The 22,732-nt window shown below is 40.8% G+C and overlaps 1 protein-coding gene across 12 annotated transcripts in view; it reads left to right on the top strand.

Moving 5' to 3' along the window:
• NRG1 (neuregulin 1) overlaps nt 1-22,732 on the top strand; it is an 811,186-nt gene that overhangs the window by 221,559 nt on the left and 566,895 nt on the right. The window lies entirely within an intron of this gene.

Raw genomic sequence — 22,732 nt, forward strand, 5'->3', positions numbered from 1 at the left:
GAGCGCATTCCAAAACCTCGGGGCAGCAGCAGAGAAGGCGCATCCCTGAGTAGCCACCAGATGAGCCGGTGGCAACTGCAGACAGACCGCTCCTGATGATCTCAATGAGCGGTGAGGTTCATGATGAAGAAGACGTTCTCTTAAATATCCAGGGCCCAAGAAATTTAGGGTTGGTGAGGTGTTCTGAGTGTAGATTCTCTGGTAGCATATGAGATTTTCAACGACAAACCATGAATCCACTCTCATATGCCACCAGAGAATCTACACTCAAAACATCATAGAAACAACAGAACCCAGTACCCCATGGGTTAGCAACCCATGGGGGTGGTTGGCACCCTATGTGCTTTACACCACCACTCACTCTGGGCCACTCCGGTGCCCCCCAAGTGCAGTTATGGGGCTGCTGAAACCTCCCATAATTCCCTATGGGGGAGAACCTTAAAGACAGATAAACTCCATTAAATCTTTAAAAATCAGCCCTCTGCCCAATTCCTTTGAAATAATTCTGGCAGCTTCCTTGCCCCCACTGGGCACTACCACCCACCCTACTCTTCTCTGGGCTACCCCTTTCCCCCCAACATGAAGCTATACTTTTGCTGAAACCTCCATTATTCCCTATTGGGAAAATCTTAAACTTCAAAGATCCATCAAAAACCAGCCCTCTACCCATTAGGCACTACCACCCCCCACCCACTAGTTTTGCCCCGGGGCCGCTTTTTTAAAATCCAAAACATTTCCGGATTCGAATTTTGCAATTTCGAACAAAGAACAAAATGGGGGTGTTTCAGATTCAGGCCATAAACAAAACAGATAAAAAACCAAAACGCACAACCCTAATTTAAACCAGAGGAGTCTTGGAGGGATTGTCATGATGATGGGAGTCCATTGGAAATAGGAAGTATTTTTTTTGGAGGGTGCGGGGAAGCAAGACAGTTCTCAGAAGGCCTGTTATGTAAAGCTTTCAGAGCTGGCAACTGTGCAGTGGAGTTCCCTGCAGTTATTCCAAAGATCAGCAGTTTCACTCATATCATTTGCTCTCTTGCTCCTGTGAACATTTGGGCAACACTTTGAATTCTTTATCATTCTCAGTGACTGTGTGCTTTAAATGTTTTATGTGCAGGGGCATTCCTCTAAAATTCAGCCTGAGAAAACAAGTCAGCGATTACTAGAGCTGTCATTCTAAGTTATTAGGGTAAGCCTGGCAAAATGAAGCAGGGGAAATCCTAAGAGTGAGCTGCAAGACTGGTGCTCAGACACTCAGTTCAGTATGATGGTGGATAACATCTCTTCAGCACCATGAAAAGTGATTTTTATTTTATTTTTTTAATCAAAGTCCTACAATATTTTCATGGTGGGGCATAATAAGGGGTGATATACACTGTGGGGAGGAAACCTGTTGCAGCCAATTATAACATGCTGCTACAGTTTGCGGGAGCAGATTACTCCCTTAAGCAGAGGTAGAGCCCAGTCAGCAAGCACCCAGATGCCCAGAGACATTGAGAGAAAATGTCAGAAAACCTTCTCATCATTGGCATGGCCTCTTCAGTTTCTATTTTGCTCTAAATCATGACTTGCTGACAGTTACCTGGAGTAAGGCTGAAGACTTACCAAAAAATGTCCCACAAAGAAGATGTGTTCTTGTAAAGAAGTCATTCCAGGATAGAAAGTCATTAAGAAAACAGGTGGCTTGCTCCATCTTTTTCTAGGCACCAAGGGAACTCTCTTCACGTTCACACTAAATTCTCATCACTCATCCCAAGACCAATTATATGACTAGCTAAAAAGTAAGAATAAACTTTTTATAGCCCCAAGCTTTGTGCTGAAAACTGAACTTAACTACATTCATTTAAAATATGGACATTACTACAATCAGTGGCTGACATTCTGAGCAGTGTTAGAACTATGTAATAGGAGCTGCATCCATGGAAGACTGCAACAAAGCTCAGCCAGCTTGTTGCTGAGCATGCAAACGTGTGCAGCAGGGTAGCAATTTTTGCTGCTCTCTCCTTTCTCCAAAAGTACTTGGAGGGAGAATATGTACCCAAAGACTGTGTGACTCTTGGGGACATCTTTCTGAAATCAAAGAGGACTTTTGGAGACAGAAGAAAACAGCAAAAGCTACTTACTCCTCTCCCCTCTGTACACATTTGTCTGCTGGGCATCATGCTTAGCTGGGATCCATTGCAATCTTCCATGGACACAGAAACTGTTAGAATAGGGATTCTAACACTTCTTGGAATGTCAGCCATTGTCTCATTTTCACAGTGGTGGTGGTGGATTTCAAGTCACAGCAGGTGAACACACAGTTGTTCCTAGGCTGTACTGGCATTAAACCTTGGCTTTAACATGATATTTAACACTGTTAAGTAGCCATCCCACATTAGCGCCCACAAACAATAGCTACCAAGTCTGTTTTAAAACCCATTTAATTCATGCTGTACAGCAATGGTGAGGTTATTGAACTCCCTTTTTAATAGCTGTGAAATGCCTCCGTAGAGCTCTATATTAGGGATGCGCAAATCGAACGGGCAATCAAACATGCAAATCGATTTGTACACAAATCTAGTTGATTCGGGTGATTTGGAGACAAGACAAATAATCCTTGTGGTCCATTGGCAAGATTCGAGTCCAAATCGAATCGTGCCCGATTCAACTTGAATCAATTCAAGATTCAGATTCCTCCTATTAGTTCCCCCAGATTCCCAGCTTTCTTTAAAAAACAACCAAAAAAACCCCAACAACTAAGCTCTAGCCCTTGTAGAAGTGGAGTTATGGAGCAAAATGTGTGGTCACTGTTTTTCAAGTGTTTGAATTCTTTGGTTTATAATAACTTTTCCTCAATGAATCACTGTCACTGGACAGTGCGGAGTGCCATGTGCCAACTACACCCCCCTCCCACCCGCAAGGCTGTGGGGTACTAGTCAGTTTATATTCTAGGAATTTTTGCAAGTGTTTAGACTCTTTGGTGTCTAATAACCTTTCCTCATAATGAATCCCTATTAGGATTCATTACACACCAAAGAGTCTAAACACCTCAAAAATTCCTACAAGATAAACTGAGTACCCAGTGGCTTGCAGGTTGGGGGGTAGTGGGCACATGGGATGCCCCTAATTCCCCACCAAGCAGTGGGGTCAAAATGAACAGAAGAAAAGAAGGTGTGTAATGAAGACACCAATGAATCTAAGCACTTCAAACATTCCTAAAAAATAGTGTTGGGGGGGGGAGTTGTAGTTGACACATGGCCGTTGACAGTTAGCACTGTCCATTGACACTCAAAATGAACAGAAGGAATGAAGGCGTATAATGAATCCTCATAGGGATTCATTATGAGGAAAGGTTATTAGATACCAAAGGATCTAAACATTAATATTCCTAAAAAATAAAATGAGTACCCCACGTGGGGGGGTGTAGTTGGCACATGGCAGTAGACAGTTGGCACTGTCCAATGACAGTCAAAATGAGCAGAAGAAATGAAGGTGTGCAATGAATCCTCATAGGGATTCATTGTGAGGAAAAGTTACTATACACCAAAGAATCCAAACGCTTAAATAACAGTGTCCGCACATTTTGCACCGTAACTCCATTTCTACAAAGGTTACAGCTTAGCTTTTTTAAAAAAAATTAGAGCTGGGGATCCATGTTAGGGTTAGGATAGGGTGACTTTGAATCCCCATTATTTCCTCTGGTGGAAATATAGAAATAATATAGATATATAGAAATATAGAAATAATGGAAATAATATATATATATAAATATATAAATATCATCCAAGTGCCCCACTGCCTTGAAATTTGGGTGGTAGGTGGCACCCATGGGGACCTACCCACCACCCATATTTGGTGCACCTAGGACCTTTATAAGTGGTCTGAACTGATCCAAATTGAATCAAATCTGGGGTGATTCGGGGGGGGACAGATTTGGATACAAAACAAATCAGGTAATTTCAGTGTAAGAAGTTTTACCAAATGTGGAATACATTTTTTCCCCTTTTAGATTAGACACCGCCTCCATGGGGACCAACTTCAGGTTTTTTGAATTTTACAGAATTATTGATCTCTACTTGACTCCAGTAATTGTGTTCTATTTGCTTGTTCCTTCACTACATATGAATAATATCTGCGTGGGGGGCAGAATACTTCCAGCACTTAAAACAAACCATTGTGAACATCTAGTTCAGTCTTGCTGGAGTTAAGTATCAACAACATAAAAGCTTTTATTATGATTTTCTTTTTAACCCAAGACTCACGGAGCAATTCTGAATAGATATACATGTTTAATACAGTTTTTTCTGCAGCTCCAAAATTGAGAGTTTCCTCTTCCACAGTCTTTTAAACGCTTGCCTGTTACAACACATATTAACAATGCACAAACTTTGACGAGAATGCCTTTTATTTCGCAGTTTTATTAACAGCTAAAGCTTCCTGTTATGATTACTGTCTGGCACTTAGGTGTGGGCCAAATTCAGAATGGACAAAAGCCCTAATCTATGGATACGAGAACCATGCGAGGTCCATCTCTTTTGTTGAATTTGATCTTTAGTGATGAAGCTTCCCTCTGACACAGCCTCAGTAAACAGATGTATTATATATTTATAAATTCTGAGGTTCAGTAGGCATTGCACAACTTTTTCACTGCACCTTTGTAACCACAAGGCAGAGAAATTTCCTTTTTACGTTGATAAAAAGGAAAGCTAAAAGTGATTCAGGAAATATGCACATTCATGCCCTGATATTCTAAACTACTTTTCTGCCTCAAAGGAGTTTCCATCGTGGACTTATTCCTCCATTTAATGACTTGCCCGGATGGATGAGAACTTGAAACAGATCACGGACTGTGTACAGAAGTCTGTGAGTCCCCCGTCCCCCCCACAAGACAATAACATTTCTGTATTTGTTAGGCTGCTATCTGTTAGAATGTTTTTCAATAAATGTAAATATTCACTTAATCTGGTTTCCTTGCATATCTCATCCTGTTGAATGATACCTTGTCTTTGCCAAACAACCTTTTGTGTTCAGGGAAAAGATCCAGCATAACGACTGCTCCCGACAAGTAACTGGGGGCATTGAAAGCACTACCTGAATGATTAATAACCATCATTATAATACTGGCACTTGTAAGCCAGAAATTTAAACAGATACCATGCTTGGAAGATTGCAATGCCCTCTGTGACATACAGGGATCTTATGCCAATTTGCAGACCTTGCTGCTGCAGCTGCTCCGTGACTTGACAAGCTTACTCTATTATTGGCAAATGTAGCCTTTGCAGACAAGAATCAAATCCCAGAAAGATTTATTGAAGGTGGATATATGTCACTGAGTATTACAATTCATAAGAGCATTTCCACAACTCAATCTGCATAAAAATTGTAAGACAAGAAGGACTAATATTTCTTTTTTTAATGAGGCACAAATTGCAAAATTACTCAGGGAGGTTTTCCATAGCCTTTTCCATAGCCATCTAAAGAAGGTTTGAAGCAAATGTGGAGGTTTCTGCTTGGGAAAAACATCCAAGACATTTCAAAGAAATTTAAAGAGTTCTGGCAGTCTTTCTCAAGAAGGTTAAACACCCGAAACACTTATATGTGTCTGTTCACCTGTCAAGAAGATATATTTTACGCAGCGTTCATATATCTTAAATTTGCTTTCAACCTTATATATAGAGAAAAGATGATGTAAACTGAAAGCTTCCTCAGTTGACCGTCATCTACTTCTTCACTTATATAGTTTGTATCAGAATACCCACCTCAAAGTTAGGTATACTACAGCAGGCCACTTTTCCAATGCAATTTCAGCTTACAGAGGTGTTAAACAAGGCTGTATTTTGGCACTGCTTTTGTTTAATTTTTATATAAATTCTATTGTCACTTATAATTTTCATCCCCCCAAATTGGCCTCTAAACCAGTTCCACTACTAGTTTATGCTGTTGATGCTGTAATATTATTTCAAACACTTATTGGCTTGAGAAGGGAACTTAATTCTCTTGCTCTTTATTGTAAGGAACATGCCAGTATCTTGACCTATATCCCAACTTTGACCCAACTTGGTCCATATCCCAATTTTGCAGTACTAAAAGTGGTACAATCCAAATTCCTCAGGAAGTTATTTCAAATACTTCATGGTGTTCCCAATGCTGTTCTTCACCTGGAGGCCGGTCTTCCTAAGGTAGAATTCAAGATCTGGCTTTCTATCTTTCTGGCTTAAGCTAAATTTTTATCCTTTGGGGCTGGCTCCGCTAATGCTTGCGGATGAATTTATTTCCAAATGGAAATGCTCATTTGAGCAGAAGTTGCTTACTTATAGCCTATCACCGCAAGTATGAATAATGATGGGCGATGACCGGCCAAGCTGGTGGTTACCCAAAGAATCTTAGATACAGAATGGCAGACAGACCAGATTAATTAATTAAACAGATTACAGTGACCAAGTGTTTGGGTAACACAGGATGTTTACCGAAACAAGGTTTAATGTTCTGCACACTGCAGCACTTGAGGGCAGATTTAACAGAGTTCCGTTTGCAGAGCGCTTTTCTCCCTGTGACTCGGGAGCTATAGAATCAACCCCACATGTTCTATTATAGTGTAATTTCTATAGGGACATTTATAATATGCATATTACTCCATATTTATTAAAATTTCTGGGCTGCTCTGATGATTTCTACATATGCTATCTTTTATCAGATCATGATGATAAGATCTCATGCAGTTGCCAGATTTTGCCTAATTGCTAGCAGAATTTGTAAGACCATGTTATGTGCTTGAACAATTAAGTATCACTATCTATTGAGGATAGCTGTTATATAATGAGTCAGTTTCCCCCTAATGTGTTTGTTGTTTTTAAGAACTTTTAAGAATTTTATGTATTTTTCTTTTTTCTTTTCTGTCTTCATTGACTGAAATAAAAAAATTAATTACTAAGAATTACTAATGCTGAGAACCACAGAAATTGTAGCCTTAGTAATGTATAAATAGGGTGAATAAGGCTAGGATGGGGCATCTAGGAAAGGGCATCTTCCCAAACACAGGCATAAGACATTTTCATGTTAAAAGTTTTATGTGAGTGTCTTGGGGACATTTAAAGGGACATTTAAACTCTTGAACTGAGGTGGAGTCAACATTGATAGGGTTGATAGGTAGGGTTTGGGCTAGTTCCAATTTGTATTCCGATGCTTACTGATTTCCTTCTTACTGATTTATATTCAGATTTTATTCTTTATTTCTTTTCCTTATGAGCTGCCATTGTAACTGCTTACAATGTAAACATTGTTATTCTCTGTGTAATTTTAATGATCTGGGTCTTTTCTACTCTCACATCTCCCCCTCCCCACTTTCTCTCTCTCTTTGAGTGACCTCATAGATAAGGCCATTAATTAAGCAAATGCTACTGCACTATGGGCATCTATATAGCCCTTTGCATGGTTACCAAATGCAACACTTGGGATGATGAAAAATAAAATTCTTGGATTCTTCAGAATGGGCTTGTTCCATAGAAACACCAGGTCGCCCTATTGTTCCTGTCGGAATGTTCAGACCTTTTTGTATTCTTTTCTGAGCTTGGAACAGAACACAAAACTTGTTCCATGCACACCTCTTCTGAGAACCAGCCTAAAGTTATAATTGAAGTCTAGGTTGCTGAAAAGAGGAACAAGTACTTGTAGCTTTATATGAATCAAAGGAATGCATGTATAAACATTCAGAGAGATGTAGTACTATAATGAAGGCAGCAGCATCTAATTGGGACAAGCTTTCCTAGTTTCACTTATGAATAATGAAGCTACATCCATCTTGTGCATATAAAATATACATCCTTGTTTGTCATTATGATATATTTCCATTTGTGAGTACATAAATACTGTGTGTGGGGTGTGTGTGTGTGTGTGTTTGTGTGTGTATGTATGGAGGGTAACCCTGATTAGTAGCTGGCATGAGTCCCAGCATACATAAACTTCTAATTTAAAGTAATAGGATGTCAGGGGATGAAGAGGATGTCTGAGCAGCATTCTGTTGTTGCTAGACTTCCTAGTAAGAATTATTCATGATTAAGTCAAGTGCAACAGAAAGATCTCACTAACACTGAAATGTTTATTAAGAGCTTAAGTCTGAAATAGGGCCCATTCAGACATAGTTATGAACTTGAGCTCTACTCACCAAGTCTGGAAGGGGGTGAAACTGGCTGCACTGGCTTTTTGGGACTCAGGAAGGAAAGCCACGCCAGCCAATGAAATTTAAGCAGTGGAAGGAACTTCCTCCCTCATCTCCAGTTTGGGCGAGTTGCCCAAACCAGATAACACACTCCAGCTTCCGTACCCTTGGTTTGGTAAGTGAACCTTACTTAAAACTGAGGGTTCATCTGGAGGCTGGGGGTAGGAATCAGAGCTGTAGTTAGGTCCCAGAACCATGGCTTCGACTATTCAGACGTCAAGAGAGGTCAACCTGAGTTGAGTTTTCCTCAGGTTTCTCATGGCATCTGAATGCAGCCATAGTGTTTTAATTGACTAATGGAAATTTTTAATGCAGGCTAGTTACTTTGTTGGAGAAATAGTATTGGATCTCAGCTTGTGTAAGCCAAAATAAGCTAATGTAATCCCCTGCCCGTTCCTCCCCTCTGCAGCCCCCTGCCCCCGCAAGGCATTTCATTTCTCACCTTCAACTATTTTCTTTATCTTGCTCTACAGTGCAACAGTTTATTTAACCACTGTTCCTATTAATCCCAGCATAGCATCCCTCCTAGTACAGTGACTATTGCTCGTGTCTTCCTCCTGTATCTTTTTAGACTGTGAGCCCTTTTGGGACAAAAAACACAACTTTCTAATTTCTTTTGCTAGGTAAATCACTTTAAAAACCTGTTCAAATGGAGTATATGGGCTGGTTCACATGACTAAAACAATAAGGTGGTTCCCACGATCAGTGGGAGCCACCTGGGGAGGGTTTGTGGGGAGACTGGGCTTAGCCCACCCTCCCCACAGATGAGCAGATAGTCTCCTCTGGGCAGCCACGGCGGCCGCCCACACGACTGCCGGCTCCATCACAGAGCCGGCCGGGGCTGGGGTGTTTGGGGACTGTGTGGCCCCCAGAAGCTCCAGCATGCCCTGCACTAGCACTCAGGGCATGCTGGAGAGACCCCCGAGCCAGGAGGTTGCTTTTCAGCCTCCTGGCTGGGGGTCTCCTCATGAGGAGGTGCTCCGCGGCAACTCACGAGGAGGAAAACCGGGTCTGTGGAATGCTCGCTCTGCAAACCCGGTTTAAGTGCCGGGCTACATAAGCGAGTGACCCGCTTAAGAACAACCAGGCTTGCAGCCGAGCCTGGTGGTTCTCACGATGGGACAAAATCGGCCTGGCGGAGACCAACCCAATTTTGTCCCACCATGTGAATAGCCTCAGCGACTGGTAAATAAATGCTAAATCCTAGATTTACACCATGTCTGTGCTCCTGATTGAGGGTTATGTGAATCTGGAAATTTTGGGTAATATTGGGTTGGCACCACACCAACCTGACATTTATCTGGGATTGTGAATCTTAGATCTGAAGTATGGCAGTTGATTCTGGGTAAATGTCAGGTTGGCATGGTTCCAATCCCACATTGTCAATAATTTTCAGGTTCACACAACTGGAAATCGGGAGTGTGCATGCTGTGGGAATATAGGATTTAACATTTACTGGTGATTGTTTTAATCATGTGAACCAGCCCTATAAATATGCTTAATAAAAATACTATATATAATACTACATGACTGTTGGTAAGAGTTAGGTTGTTTTGTTCTGTGTTCTTTAACAGTATTCAATAAAGAGTCCAAAAATTTTGAGTTTTTTAGATACCTTGCTAACAGAGCAAAGAGGCACCTTTTTAAAGTGGTGATTCTCTTTATTTAGCGAAGGGAGAGCAACCGGCCCTATCCATCCCCAGCACAACATCCTTCCAGTGGCTGTTGCTGGTGCTTATATTTCTTTTTTAGATTGTGAGCCCTTTGGGGATAGGGAGCCATTTTATTTATTTATTATTAGGAAGGAAACGGCAGTGGAAGCGAGCTGCCAAGTGGGAAAACAATGGTGCCAGTGGGTGCTGGCAGGCGGGAGCGGGGAGAAGGAAGGGGGCAGGTGAGACTGGAGGGAGGAGAAGGTGGAGATGGGCAGGCAAAAACATCAGCGGGCAGAGGAAGGAAATGTGGGCGGAGGCAGGCGGCCGGGCGCGGAGAACTAGGGGCACAAAGGCTCTTCTGCATGCGGCCCAGCTAGTATAAATTAATTTCAAAACACAACATGTAAACCAACAGCAGTATTAAACGAGTAGCAAGATTTAAAAGAAAAAACAGTAGTGGCACTCTATTTCTTTGAATCTTGTTGCTATTTTAATGCTGTTGTTTGTTTTCCTAACAGCCCCTTTAAAAGCTGGTCTTTGCAAAGGAGGAGTTTTAAAGCATGGGTTTCATGGGTATAGGTGGGAAAGCCCAAACCTTTGGGAATAGTTGTGTGTGAGAGAGAATGATCTGCTTCTGTAAATTTCTGAAAAATTATACTGGACTAAAACTATGTATGAATGATTAGTGAAACTAAGCTGTAATTGATTTCTAGCAATATATCTTCTGTGAATGTCCACTTGTGTTTTGGCCCTTCATTATTCACCTAACCTGTCCTTGCCAAACAGATAAATTATAGCTCTAAGATCCCTGTAACATACTAGTTTTACATCTGCTGCACAAAAGCCATTAGGTGTCCTATGTTGATAGCCTTTTAGAACACTTTTGGGAGCAGTTAATGTACATGTTTGGTTTGCAACAATACTACATTTCTTGAAGTACAATGCTGAATGCTTAAACTTTGCTCTCTCTCGTGTGATCCATCTTTTTATTATATCATTAGCATACTTAAACTCAATTTTATTTCTTATTACGATAACCCTTTGCCATTTCTGTTTAAAGAAGCTTCTTTAACATTCCTGAAAGCAGTTACTGTTTTCTGTGTTCTATTCAAAGACCTCCTTCATATGTCCGCTGCACTTTTGCAATAGCAGAACTGCTGGGATTTTTGGATTGCTTCTGCATAGCATGATTCAAGTATATTACACGAGACTACTGTTCCCTCTAAGATGTGTGCACGCTCACAAGGTTTTTTATGTCTGCTCAGTTAATTTTAGAGCCCACTCAGGTTGAATCAGGAAGGCCCCATTCTGAATACATGTATTCACACACTGCCTTGATACTGCTGCCCAGAACAAAACTCATTCCACACACAGATGTAAAAAATTAGAGAGAACACTGCATGAAACCTAACATGTAGTCAATCCAAACAGAGTCAGATGTGATGGAAACCCTGGGTAAACACAGTGAGGCCTTTTACATGACTGGGTGGGTGTGGGGGGTAGCCTCAGTCCAACTCACCTCCCCCCCCAGACGCTGAAGTAAATGGTGCTGGGAGCGCGGATCATGCTCCAAGACAATCTGTGCTGTGTGCACAGTAATGCTTTTGGACTATGTGGCTGTTGCTTTTCTTCAGAAAAATAAAGAAAAATAAACATGCAGCTGTCAGTTTAGGCCCCCACTCCCCCTGACTTGATGCTACCCACACAATTGGATTAATTAGATGTGGGCTGCCCATGTGCAGTAGTAAATAGATGCACTCCCCTTGGGATCTCAGGTGATCCAATGATCAGTTCTGATACACAGCCCTAATATTTACAATCTCTAACAATCTCCCATTCTATATCTAACCATCTCTGCTGGCCTTTCAGTTAGGATTTTTACTGGTCCATAATGAACCACTGATGTTTGTGACATGGTGTGATTATTGTTTCCCATCCAATCTCTTGGAGTAATTTTCATTCACTTTCCTCTCACCTGAGTTACTAACAGCAAAACCATTACCTCATATAGAAAAGGTTAGATATAATCTCTAGTAGCTACTTCTACTGTCATCTAAATGTCTTTTAAAACTAACATTGTCTCTATGTGTGGTTGGGGCTTTTGTGACTCTCGCTCAGTACAGCATACGGGGGGGGGGGGGGGGCTAAAGGCAGCCAGTTCTGAAATGGGTGAAATTTTTGGTCCTCTAGCTGATACCTCATGTAGCCCAAGTACTCAAAATTCTATTTGTATACTCGCCTTATTCATGAAAATCAAATATGCCACATTGTAAACAAAATGTGGTGATTGACAAAGGAGATTGACAGCTCTCAGCAAACCTCTCTAGTGCCCTCAAGACTTCAGAAACGTTTCTGCTAAATAATCTTCTGGAGAGGTCTGTTTACGGTTGTCACCGGCTCATTTGGTGGCGACCCAAGACCGGACTTTCTCTGTGGCTGCCCCAGGGCTTAGAAATATGCTCCCTGCTGAACTAAGAGCATCTCCTTCTCTGTTTGTTTTCAGGAAGACCCTCAAGACTCTCCTGTTTTTGCAGGCTTCTACTTAGAATTAATTTTAATAATTGTAAAAACTTGTTTTAATAACTATTTTATTCCATTGTTTTATTGTGTTATGTATTTTAATCTGTGACTTTTAAATATTTTAAATTTTGTGCACTGCATAGAGATGTACATATCAGGCAGGACAAAAATGATAAATAAATAATCTGAATGTCAGCTATTGCTACTCTGTTGCCAAAAGGGAAAGTGCTTCAAGAGGAGGGTACTGAGGTTTTCTTAATGATCTGACGCACAATCAAAATAATCTGCCAAAGTAAACCATATATTTAATAGGATTCCCAACAGGGAAATCTAAAGTGCTAAGCATTTAGATTGGAGACAGAGACAATTGGAGTGGGAACCTGGAACAAAACGTTGTGGATGATCCCTGGTTTTTGTTTTTGTTTTTAAAGTCGTATTCAGAACTCACTTTGGGGCAGGGGTGGTTGGAGTGGTGGTGGTCAGGAGAGATGGAACGAAATAGAAGAGTTGAGAGAAAAATGGGTCAAAGGAAAATTGGGACTGGATGAAATACTTTGCACATGGCTTAGGTACAGAGGGTTTGTGGACTATTAATATGATGGGGGACAGAGGCAGGGATTCTCTGAACTGGGGAATGGAATGGGGGGAAAGGGCCATGTGGATGAACGAAAGGGGACAGAATAGGCAGTAGTTTGAGCAGCAGGGGCTTGAGTTAAGGATGTGTAGGCTTATAGTGTAAAGGAGCAGCAGCAGTAGTGAAAGGGGATTGGGGGAAATGTCACAGAGGGCCTGGGTGCTGTTTTCAGGAAGGGACAAGTAGGAAAGCTTTGATGGCAATGACATTGTGGGGCAGAGAGGTCAGAGTGGATTTATGGGAAGGAAATGGATATTGTCATCACGTTAGTATTGCTAAGTATATTTCTATCCCACTCTTCTTCCAAATGGCAGCATGCATGCAAACTTCTCACTGTTTCCCATCCAAAACAGCCCTGTGAGGTCGGTTAGGCAGAGGGATCATGACTGCCCCATGGTCATGTAGTGAGCATAATGGCTGAGCCATGATTTGAATGCAGGCTCCTAGTTCAACACTCTCACCATTTAAGCACACTGACCACACTGGAGGTGAACTAACTTGTCAAATATTTGGCTGTAGGTCTCCAATAATAATGTAATATAGTATAATGATACTGCAATAGTTTATGAGTTTGGATAAAAGGTATGGGGAACATTTTCCTTGCTAATTAAGCCATTTAGAAGCCATTAACAGACAATGAAAGTGGCAGGATTTTTATGTTGAAATTATAGATTGCACTGTAACTAACACACAGTCCAAGTCCCCAGAGTATTTATTTCAAGCTCTTACTCTCCTTGTTGAATATCTTGTAAATGACCAGAATAGTGCTCTGGGATTTAGTTAATAGTCCCAGAAAGACTGAAAAAATCCACCTCTTCCTCCAACAAAGAATCTTGATTTTTGTATGAGATTTTTTTTCCCTAGGTACATTGCTTACACTTTTCTCATGTGTACATCTTTGGCAAAGCCATCATGAGGAAAACAGTGTCATTAAAAGAAAAAGTCATCAACACTGATTACTGATTTAACTTTAAAACTTGCACATAAGTTTGGAAGAAGAGAAGCTAGACCCTGATTAATGGTTCTCCTCTGCAGTGTACAAGGCAGTGTCTTGGTGGACATCACACATTTGCTTCTCTGTGTACCTTTGATTATGAAGCATGAAGGTTATTGCCAGACATCTTGCACTGTAAGCACATTAATTTCTAGAACTGTAGATTCTTGCTGCTCTGTCAGCTTTTCAGCAGTGAAATTAGCTGTTAAAATGCAGTTGTAGTAGAGGTCATTTCATGTTGGGGAGAAAGAGTTGTCGTCTCTCTGCTGTGTAAAACCTAGAGGTGTCATAGGAGGGGCTCTGACAAGCCGCTGCATGACAGAGTATTTTAAAAGTACCAGTCTTACATGCTGGAACATACATGGAACGATCTCCATCAAGTTCCAGGGAGATTTAATGATCTATGAGCCTTCAGATCATAGCATTATACTGTATTTGGAAGAAGAATATAGGTATATAGGGTTTGCCAATACCAGGCTTGTTAAAATTAATGAAACCCTAGGCTTAGCTATTCATTTCCATTTATAGGCTTCTGTACTATTTTCTAGTCCATTCTAATCTATTTGTATTAAAAGTTTATTAAGTTGTTTATATCAAAGCTTGTGCTGTATTTGGGCTTTTTGAAATCTAAGAGAAGGAAAACAAAAGAAAACATAAGGGTGTTACTAACAACTTGTAATGTCTGTTCAGAAGGCAAGTTGGTGTAGATCAAAGCCTCAGTGATGGTCCCTTCACCTTGTTAATTGTGCTCCTACTTTTTGTCCTACAGTCTAACAACCCATCTCTTGAGTATGTACAGTAGTTGACTCCACCGTGAACATGTTGGGAATTCTCTCTGGTAAGAGAAACCCTTTTTCATTATAGCAGAGTGCACAGAGGCACAACTCAGCAGAATTTAGTTAGGCATGCGTGCATGCTGAGAGTAAAGCAACTTGGAGCCAGTTCATAGTTTCAAATCAATATAAGTGGTATTTATTAGAGAACTCCATTCTAGATAGGAAAGTGAGGAGTTAGGATCTCTGATCTATCCATCTAGCTGGATGCAGATGGATTCTGCATCTTTGCACACATGGTGCAGGGGAGAGGAGCTTGCATGTTGCAAGGTAGAAGGAACATGAAGAAAAGAGGAAAGAGGAAGTGCAAAGCAGGAAGGAAAGAAGTTAGTCCCTAAGAGTTGCAATCTACATTCCAAAGGGATAGTGTCAGAGCAGTAGAGAAGGGATTACCAGTGTCTTGACCCTCTAGCCCTCTGACTCACTAGTCTGTCCACTGTCTTTGAGACATGAGACAGCGCAAGGTCCTTCACTTCCAACAGAACAGAGCTAGACTGCTACCTAGTTATGGAAATAGGTAAGTTCCATTACTGAGCAGGGATTTCAACCCAGGTCTTCAACCCAGCTCCTACTGCCTGTTAGTCACAAGAGCTGATGTTGAGCACCTCTGTGTGTGAAGAGGGTTCACAGAGGTGAACACACAGAGACACAGTTAGCTTACTAAACTGGATCCCAGCCCTAGGCCATGAGGTTTAGGTGCAACCATAAGGCCCCAACACAAAGAAAGACAGGGCTCCCATATCATTCATAACTGCAACTTGGCAAAGAGGCACCTGCTAATTTGGCAAAGAAGCACCTTTTTAACATGGTGATTCTCTTTATTTAGCAGGGGGAGAGTAACTGGCCCTATCCACCCCCCAGCACAGTACCTCCAGTGACTGTTGCTGGTGTCTATCTTGTGTTTCTCTTTAGATTGTGAGCCCTTTGGGGACAAGGATCCATCTTATTTGTTTTTTCTCTGTGTAGGCCACTTTGGAAACTTCTATTGAAAAGTGGTATATAAATATTTATTGTTGTGGTTGTATTGAAGAGAGGCAATTTTGGAAGTGGTGATGAAAAGCTCATCTACATAAACAGTGAGGATATTATCCTATCCACACTTTTAAAAATGTAAGTCCAATTTAACAAAGTGGCACTTTAAGCAAACATACATAGGTTCAGACTGCAGAAGGTATGGGAGTCCTGGGAATCTGGGCACTGGCAGGAATGCTAGAGCTTGATGCCCTATTTTGGCAACATCAATTCAAAATAGTTGGATGAAATATTTTTAATATAAAAAAGAAACCCTGACACATCAGCTACCACTTTGTGACCTTCTTAGATAAGAAGATATGCTACTGTCTAGCCACACAGGTTTTGCATTTTATACAATGGCCCGTGCTGAATTTTGCCATTGATAAGATGAATAATCAGTATGCACACTCTTCTGTGTTCTTTAAGTCAAGCTTATGTACTATATTTCTGTGGCTCCTTGCTTCTTGCCAAGTGGTTGTCATAGTGACTTTTCCTTCAAGGTGATACAGAGCGACAAATTTCCATTTGCCACCAAGTCTCTACGGTCAGCAAGGAAAGCTGCAAGGCATAACTGAAGACCATTGTCAGTTGACTTGTTTGAAGATCACTGAATCTTTCTGTGAAATCATTGTTAGTCTTCTCACATACAGGCATGCTTTTCATGTCTTGTTGAGAGGTCTGAGTCATGGGATCTGCATCGCTGGAGCTGCTGAATCCCACACGTCACTTGCAGCCTACCTCCATAATGATTTTGCTTGGTAAATAATACAAATGTGACTGCTTTTAATACCAGAAAGCTTTGTTTTCAGTCCAGGAATGGTTCTGATCATAACCCATATTTAAAGACATATTTTATTGGGAAAATTTATTACCTGCTATTGATTTTCTAGATGGCAGTAGATATTTAGGAAGAACGAATTAAGTGGGGGCAAAAAACCTCCAGAGCAGGTAGTGAATTCGGTCATCTAGAGCTATAATGGAACAAACATGCATCCAAAGTGGTGGGGAGACAAAGGGACTGTTAACTCATTTCCTCAAAAGTAGCAAAATCAATATGGATAACTGAAAGTGCAAAGATCTCAATCTGAATGTCAAAACTTGCGTTTTTAAAAAAGCTAGATTTTGGTGAGCCTATGGTGTTGGTGGTCAAATTTTGGCAACAAGCCTTAGGAGAAGAAAAAGTCACCTTTGAGATGTAGTATCAGATATCTGTGCTTTTCAACACCCGGTATTTCTAAGAAATTATTTTTAATATTTAAGACTTTTTTCTTAATTAGGGTGATAGATTTGCCATTGTTTGGTGTGATTTTATAGATGCTTTGATATTCCAACTGAAGTGGAAAAGTAAAGGAAATGTGCATTCAATTGCATTGAAATTCTCAAATTTCATATTTCCCATATCTTCCATGTTCTAAATATGTTATGTATGCACAATTAGATTTCATTTCTAATATAAGTACCAATGAATCAGACATAGAAAAATAAGGCATAGGTTCAGCATAATTAAATTCTCAACATATTGAGCTACACCCAAAGAACTGTGAACGGAACCACAAAGTAGCTTGTGCAATTCTGCAAGTGCTTGCACAAGAGCTTGCACAGTCCTACAGCAGGTAAGTTATAGATCAGGTCTCATGCTTTTGTTTGCACAAGAAATTGCAGTAGTTCATTAGCTACTGGAAGAACATATATGGATTTAATGTTACTCTTCTTGGTGAATGCTCTTGTCTAGTGCAAGGTATAAGTAGTAGTAGTAGTAGTAGTAGTAGTAGTAGTAGTAGTAGCCTGGCACGCAATCCTTCCTGTTCTTGTCCAGGACTGATACAGATTTCCTTTGCTTGTGCCACAGGTTGGGCTACAATGTCCTACACTGACCCCATACAACTTATAACCTGTCAAGCTGTGTAGTTTGATAAACTCCCTCTTTTTGTTGCCTTTCTGGAATTGCAAAAATTAACTATGGGGGTGTCCAAGAATTCATGGTACGTTGATGGACTGTCAGCCTGATAGATTTAAAAAGGAGGGGTGTGTTTTCCCCCTGAGCCAAACAATTAATCTATGCAAGACTTCTTCTCTGAAGCACTGTTCAGTGCCAATGTACATGGCCTTATCCTATTCCTGCAGAAAAGAAGCAATGGTCAAGGATGTTTTTGTTGTTGTGATTTAATGTCATGGATTTGAGGGACCTAAGTCATTCTTCAGGATGAGGCTGTCCATCACTGTACTGAGCCCAACCTTTCAGTAATTTCTCCCCAGGCTGATACATTCTTCATTCTTTAGTATGAATTTCCCTCCCATTTCTTCCCAATGGATTCTTTCAGGCCACTCTGCTCTTCACACTAGTGCTCCACTGCACTAATCAAGCAAAAGTTTTGATCAGCAGGTGGCACTAGAAGTAAAGGTATCTAATAAAGAGCAATGGTCCTCCTAAGAAGGAAACCCCTTGATTTTGTTGTTGTTGGCTTTAATTTTGTTGAAACCTCATTTCAGATGAACTGTGACATTTTCAAAAGTACCAGAATATCATGTGTCAATAAGAAAAGGCCAATTATTGAGCAACCATGTCATCTGCATCGGTCAAGTTTCCCAAGAGAGGAACTTTGTGGTTTTGGATTAAATTATGTGAAGTTATGTCGCTTGCCTTGACTTGACTGAAACACAAAAAACTGTTTTCATTGTTTGGTTAGAGTAATTATTTATTTAAGCCTGGTGGTATTCTAGAACAGGAACAAGCGGGGTTTAGACCAGGCAGGTCAGTGATGGACCATTGTATTGTGTTGCAATATTTAATTGAAAAATATGTGCACATTAGGAAAACACCGCTTTATGTTGCCTTCATTGATTGTCAGATGGCATTTGACACTATTTCAAGAGGCATTATTTGGGCAATATTACTCCAAATATCAGTTGATAGGAGGTTATTGCTATTAATCTGTAGACTACATGAAAATTCAACTCTGTGTACACCATAACCCTATGGGTCATCTCTCAAAGAAGATATCCACAAAAAAGGGAGTTAGACATGGTTGCATTCTAGCTCCCTTTTTATTTAATTTCATGTGAACGGTTTAATTCAGCAGCTACAAGGTACAAACATACATGCCCCTAAATTGGCTGATAAACACCTGCCGATCCTTATGTATGCTGATGACGGAGTGATTCTGTCTCAAACTAGAATAGGTCTTAAGAAAGCTTTGGGCGTGCTGGTTGATCAATGTAAAGAAGTACAGTTAGCAATAAATTACACCAAAACGAAGATCCTCCATTTTAGCATTAAAAACCGATGCTTTAACTGGTCGGTTGTTGGCCATAGAATAGACCAAGTAAAGCAATTTATATACCTAGGGGTAACTTTTCAGTTCAGTGGCCACAAATCTGCTCATGTAAGATCAGTAGTAGATAAGGCCAAGCGCAATACCACAGCTATACTGAGATTTTTCTGGTCCCGGGGGGAACTACATTCCTGCAGTTATTAAACTTTACACGGCCAAAGTAGTTCCTCAACTTCTTTATGGGACACAACTGGGGTCATATACTAACTTCAATGAACTCAAAAAAGTCCAAATGGGTTTTTTGAGAACGTTATTTGGCATACCCAACTGTGTGCCCAATGCGGCGATCCATCTGGAGGTGAGTTTACATCCAGGGCATGGCTAATAATAATATCTTATTGGATTAAACTCCATCTTTACCTGATGGGAGTAATCCCTAAGTTTCTGTCTGTAGAGCCACAATCATGCTGGTGTAGAAAAATAACAGATAAACTTTGCCAAAGTGGATTATCACCTGCCCTACTGCTGGAGGCCGGTGAAAGCGCAGCCTGTAGAATGAAGAGACAGAGATTGGTTGATATAGATTTACAAAATGAAAAGGCCAGTGTACCGCTTTTCTATAAATCACTTTATACTAAGGTGGATCTTGCTCCAGCATCATATTTATTTACAATCACCTTGAGTAAATTTTGATGGGCCTTTTCTAGGGCCAGGTTCAACATTTTTCCATCGGCTTTACTTTGTGGGAAATATGTAAAGTTACCTTATGAAGAATGGAAATACCATTGTGGTCAGGCAGTTGAAACTATGGCCCATATCTTATTGAAGTGCCCAGTTTATCAGGATATAAGGCACCAATTAATTGGTCCATTATTAAAAGACCTGATGGGAAAAGCCAATGATCTTGTGGTAATGCACTTATTAGATGATAAGGATACATCAGCTTCTGTTGTAGTCTTAATTTTTATGGAAAGTCTGTTCACTTTTTCTTTTTTGTTAACTTGTAATCTTTGGTCAAAGACCGTAAATAAAAATTCATTCATATTTAAGCCTGAAATAAAGGGCAAAGTGTTATGGGTATCTGCACGAGCATATTAAAACAGAATCTAGGAAAATTAGGGTTATAACTATATCAATCTCACCTATATTTCTATAATGTTGTCTTACACCTTATCTTTAAACCATCTCAGAAGTACCAAATTTTCAGAGCTGAGTGATCAGCAGGATAATGAAGGTTATTTAATGAGAGATGAAAGTCTTTATTTCTTTAACTAAGTTATCTTAGGGATACATACTTATCAAAGGTCACGGGAGCATGATTAGTACCAGAAACATTAAAATGGCACATAAGCTGGACCAGAGCACAGGGAATGAAGAATGAATAGTCGTCCTTTACCCATCCAAAAACAGTAAGAAGCCTCCTGGACTCCAGAAGATCTTTCCTCCCTTTGTCTCTTACTAACCGTCTCTCACAGCAGTCAGCTAAGAAAAGCATCTCCTGAATCTGTCTTTCCCAGTGCATAAGTCCTCCCCACCACCCTTGAGTGTCTGCTGCATTTCTATAGAATGAACACCCCTGTACAGCTGTAGCTCATTCAGAAGTTCCCTCATTTGTCTCATCCTACCTGTCTGGCCAGCCTTCCCTCCCTGGTTCTCTGTTTCCCCCCGTCAGTCTGTTTCTCCCATTTTTCCTTCCCAGTCATTCTGTCTTTCCGTCAGTTTTTCCCTTCTCTCTCCAGAATCACCTGTTCTAGGATTTTATTTCTCGCCATTTTAGCCATTACTAAGAATTGCTGCTAAGTAGTCTATCTGGGAGTTCCGTCTCCTAGAACTCAAAGGTTTTTCTTATGCATTTAAATGGTTCTGCATGAATGTACTGCTTTATTTCACTAATTTCCCCATGAAAGAGATTTGTTCAGCTAATTTCCCCACATAAACATTTTATTTTGATAATTCCCTAATAAGAGTGAATACTGTAATTCTCTTTTAATAAATGTGAGTGTTCATTAGAAGCTCTTCTCACCCTGTATGTGTCAGTTCTGCATTCAGTACCTTCTTAGGTCCCAGGTTGGGCACATGTTTTTCCCATGTCATGACACCAGACATTTCACAGAATTATTTAAAATGTTCCCATTATAATCTGCTGATATTTTCTTTGCTGCAATTTGCATGGTGATGCAAATGGCCTGTGTGTGTGCACTGAGGCCCAAAACACCAGCCTGTCATTTGGGAGGCCAGTGGGGCAGGGTTGGGTGGAGGAACTCCTGCCACCACCTCCAATGTCTCTGCTGCGTCTGCCCCCAATGTCTGATTTCTAAAGGTAAAGAGGACCGTTTCTCCCGACCTTGACCCCGCATGGCTAGGGAATCCACCTTTACTTGTAAAGGGGAATCCTTGCTGGATTCCCCTTTACAAGTATTGCCCCCTGAGCTGGCTCACAAGCCAATTTTTCAAACCAGGGGGCGTTCTAGTTCAAACTCAGACCGCTCAAACTCAGCTGGCTCAATGTCAAACCCAGCTCAAAGCGAGCCAGCTTGCACATCCCTACTCAGGATCAGATGTGGAAGTGGAGGAGGACTCCAGAGGAGACCTGGAGGTATCAGGGGACTCTGGAGGAGACATGGGGCAGCGGATGTTGCAGAGAGTTCAATCCAGCATATAGCTGAGCCCCTGCTGAGTACCACCTGGGACTCTTAAAAGTACTACCACTGGTACTTGTACCACTGGTTGGGAACCCCTGGTTTAGATAATCTTCTGAAGTGGGCCTCACCACCACCACAACATTTGTTCTCAGGTCTACCTGAAACACCAGCCCCCAAGAACAATACTTACCAGTGTTACTTTTCTGTGATTTCTCAGGTATAACTAAGTCTGGGGTGGGAAAGAATCTCAAGCTGAATTGGTCTAAGATCATTATTTGCCACATTCATTTTCTGTCCTTCTGTCCTCCTTAGATGACAAGGGAGTGAAAGGAATCTTAAGAAAGATAGAGCGATTACAGCGAAGCTGAATGCATCTTTACATCTGTCTTCATGGCAGAGGATACAGAGCATATATATGTGCCTGAACTGAGCTTCTTAAGGAAGGAGGCTGAAGAACTGAGTCAAATAGAGGTGACAAGAGATGATGTGCTAAGCCATCTTGGAAAAATTAATAAATCACCAGGGCCAGATGGCATGTACTCTGAAGAACTCAACTGTGAAATTGCAGCAAAAATATGTACATTGTACCTACAGTCAGGCTCTGTGTCAGAGGACTGAAAAGTGGCAAATGTAACACCAATTTTCAAAAAGGGATCTAGCATGGATCCAGGAAATTAAAGGCCAGTAAGTTTAGTGTCTGTTCAGGGTAAATTGATGGAAAGCATAATTAAGGATGTAATTGTTAAACATATAGAAGAACAGGCCTTGGAGAACCAGCATGGCTTCTGCAAATGTAAGTCTTGCCTCACTAACCTCTTAGAGTTCTTTGAGAGTGTCAACAGGCATGTGGTTAGAGGTGATCCAGTTGACATAGTACACTTGGCTTTAAAATTTTTTTGACAAACTCTCTCAACAAAGGCTCTTGAATAAACTTAGCAGTCATGCAATAAGGGGACAGGTTCATTCAT

The sequence above is a fragment of the Hemicordylus capensis genome, chromosome 2 (genome assembly GCF_027244095.1).
Source record: "Hemicordylus capensis ecotype Gifberg chromosome 2, rHemCap1.1.pri, whole genome shotgun sequence".
Lineage (NCBI taxonomy): Eukaryota > Metazoa > Chordata > Lepidosauria > Squamata > Cordylidae > Hemicordylus > Hemicordylus capensis.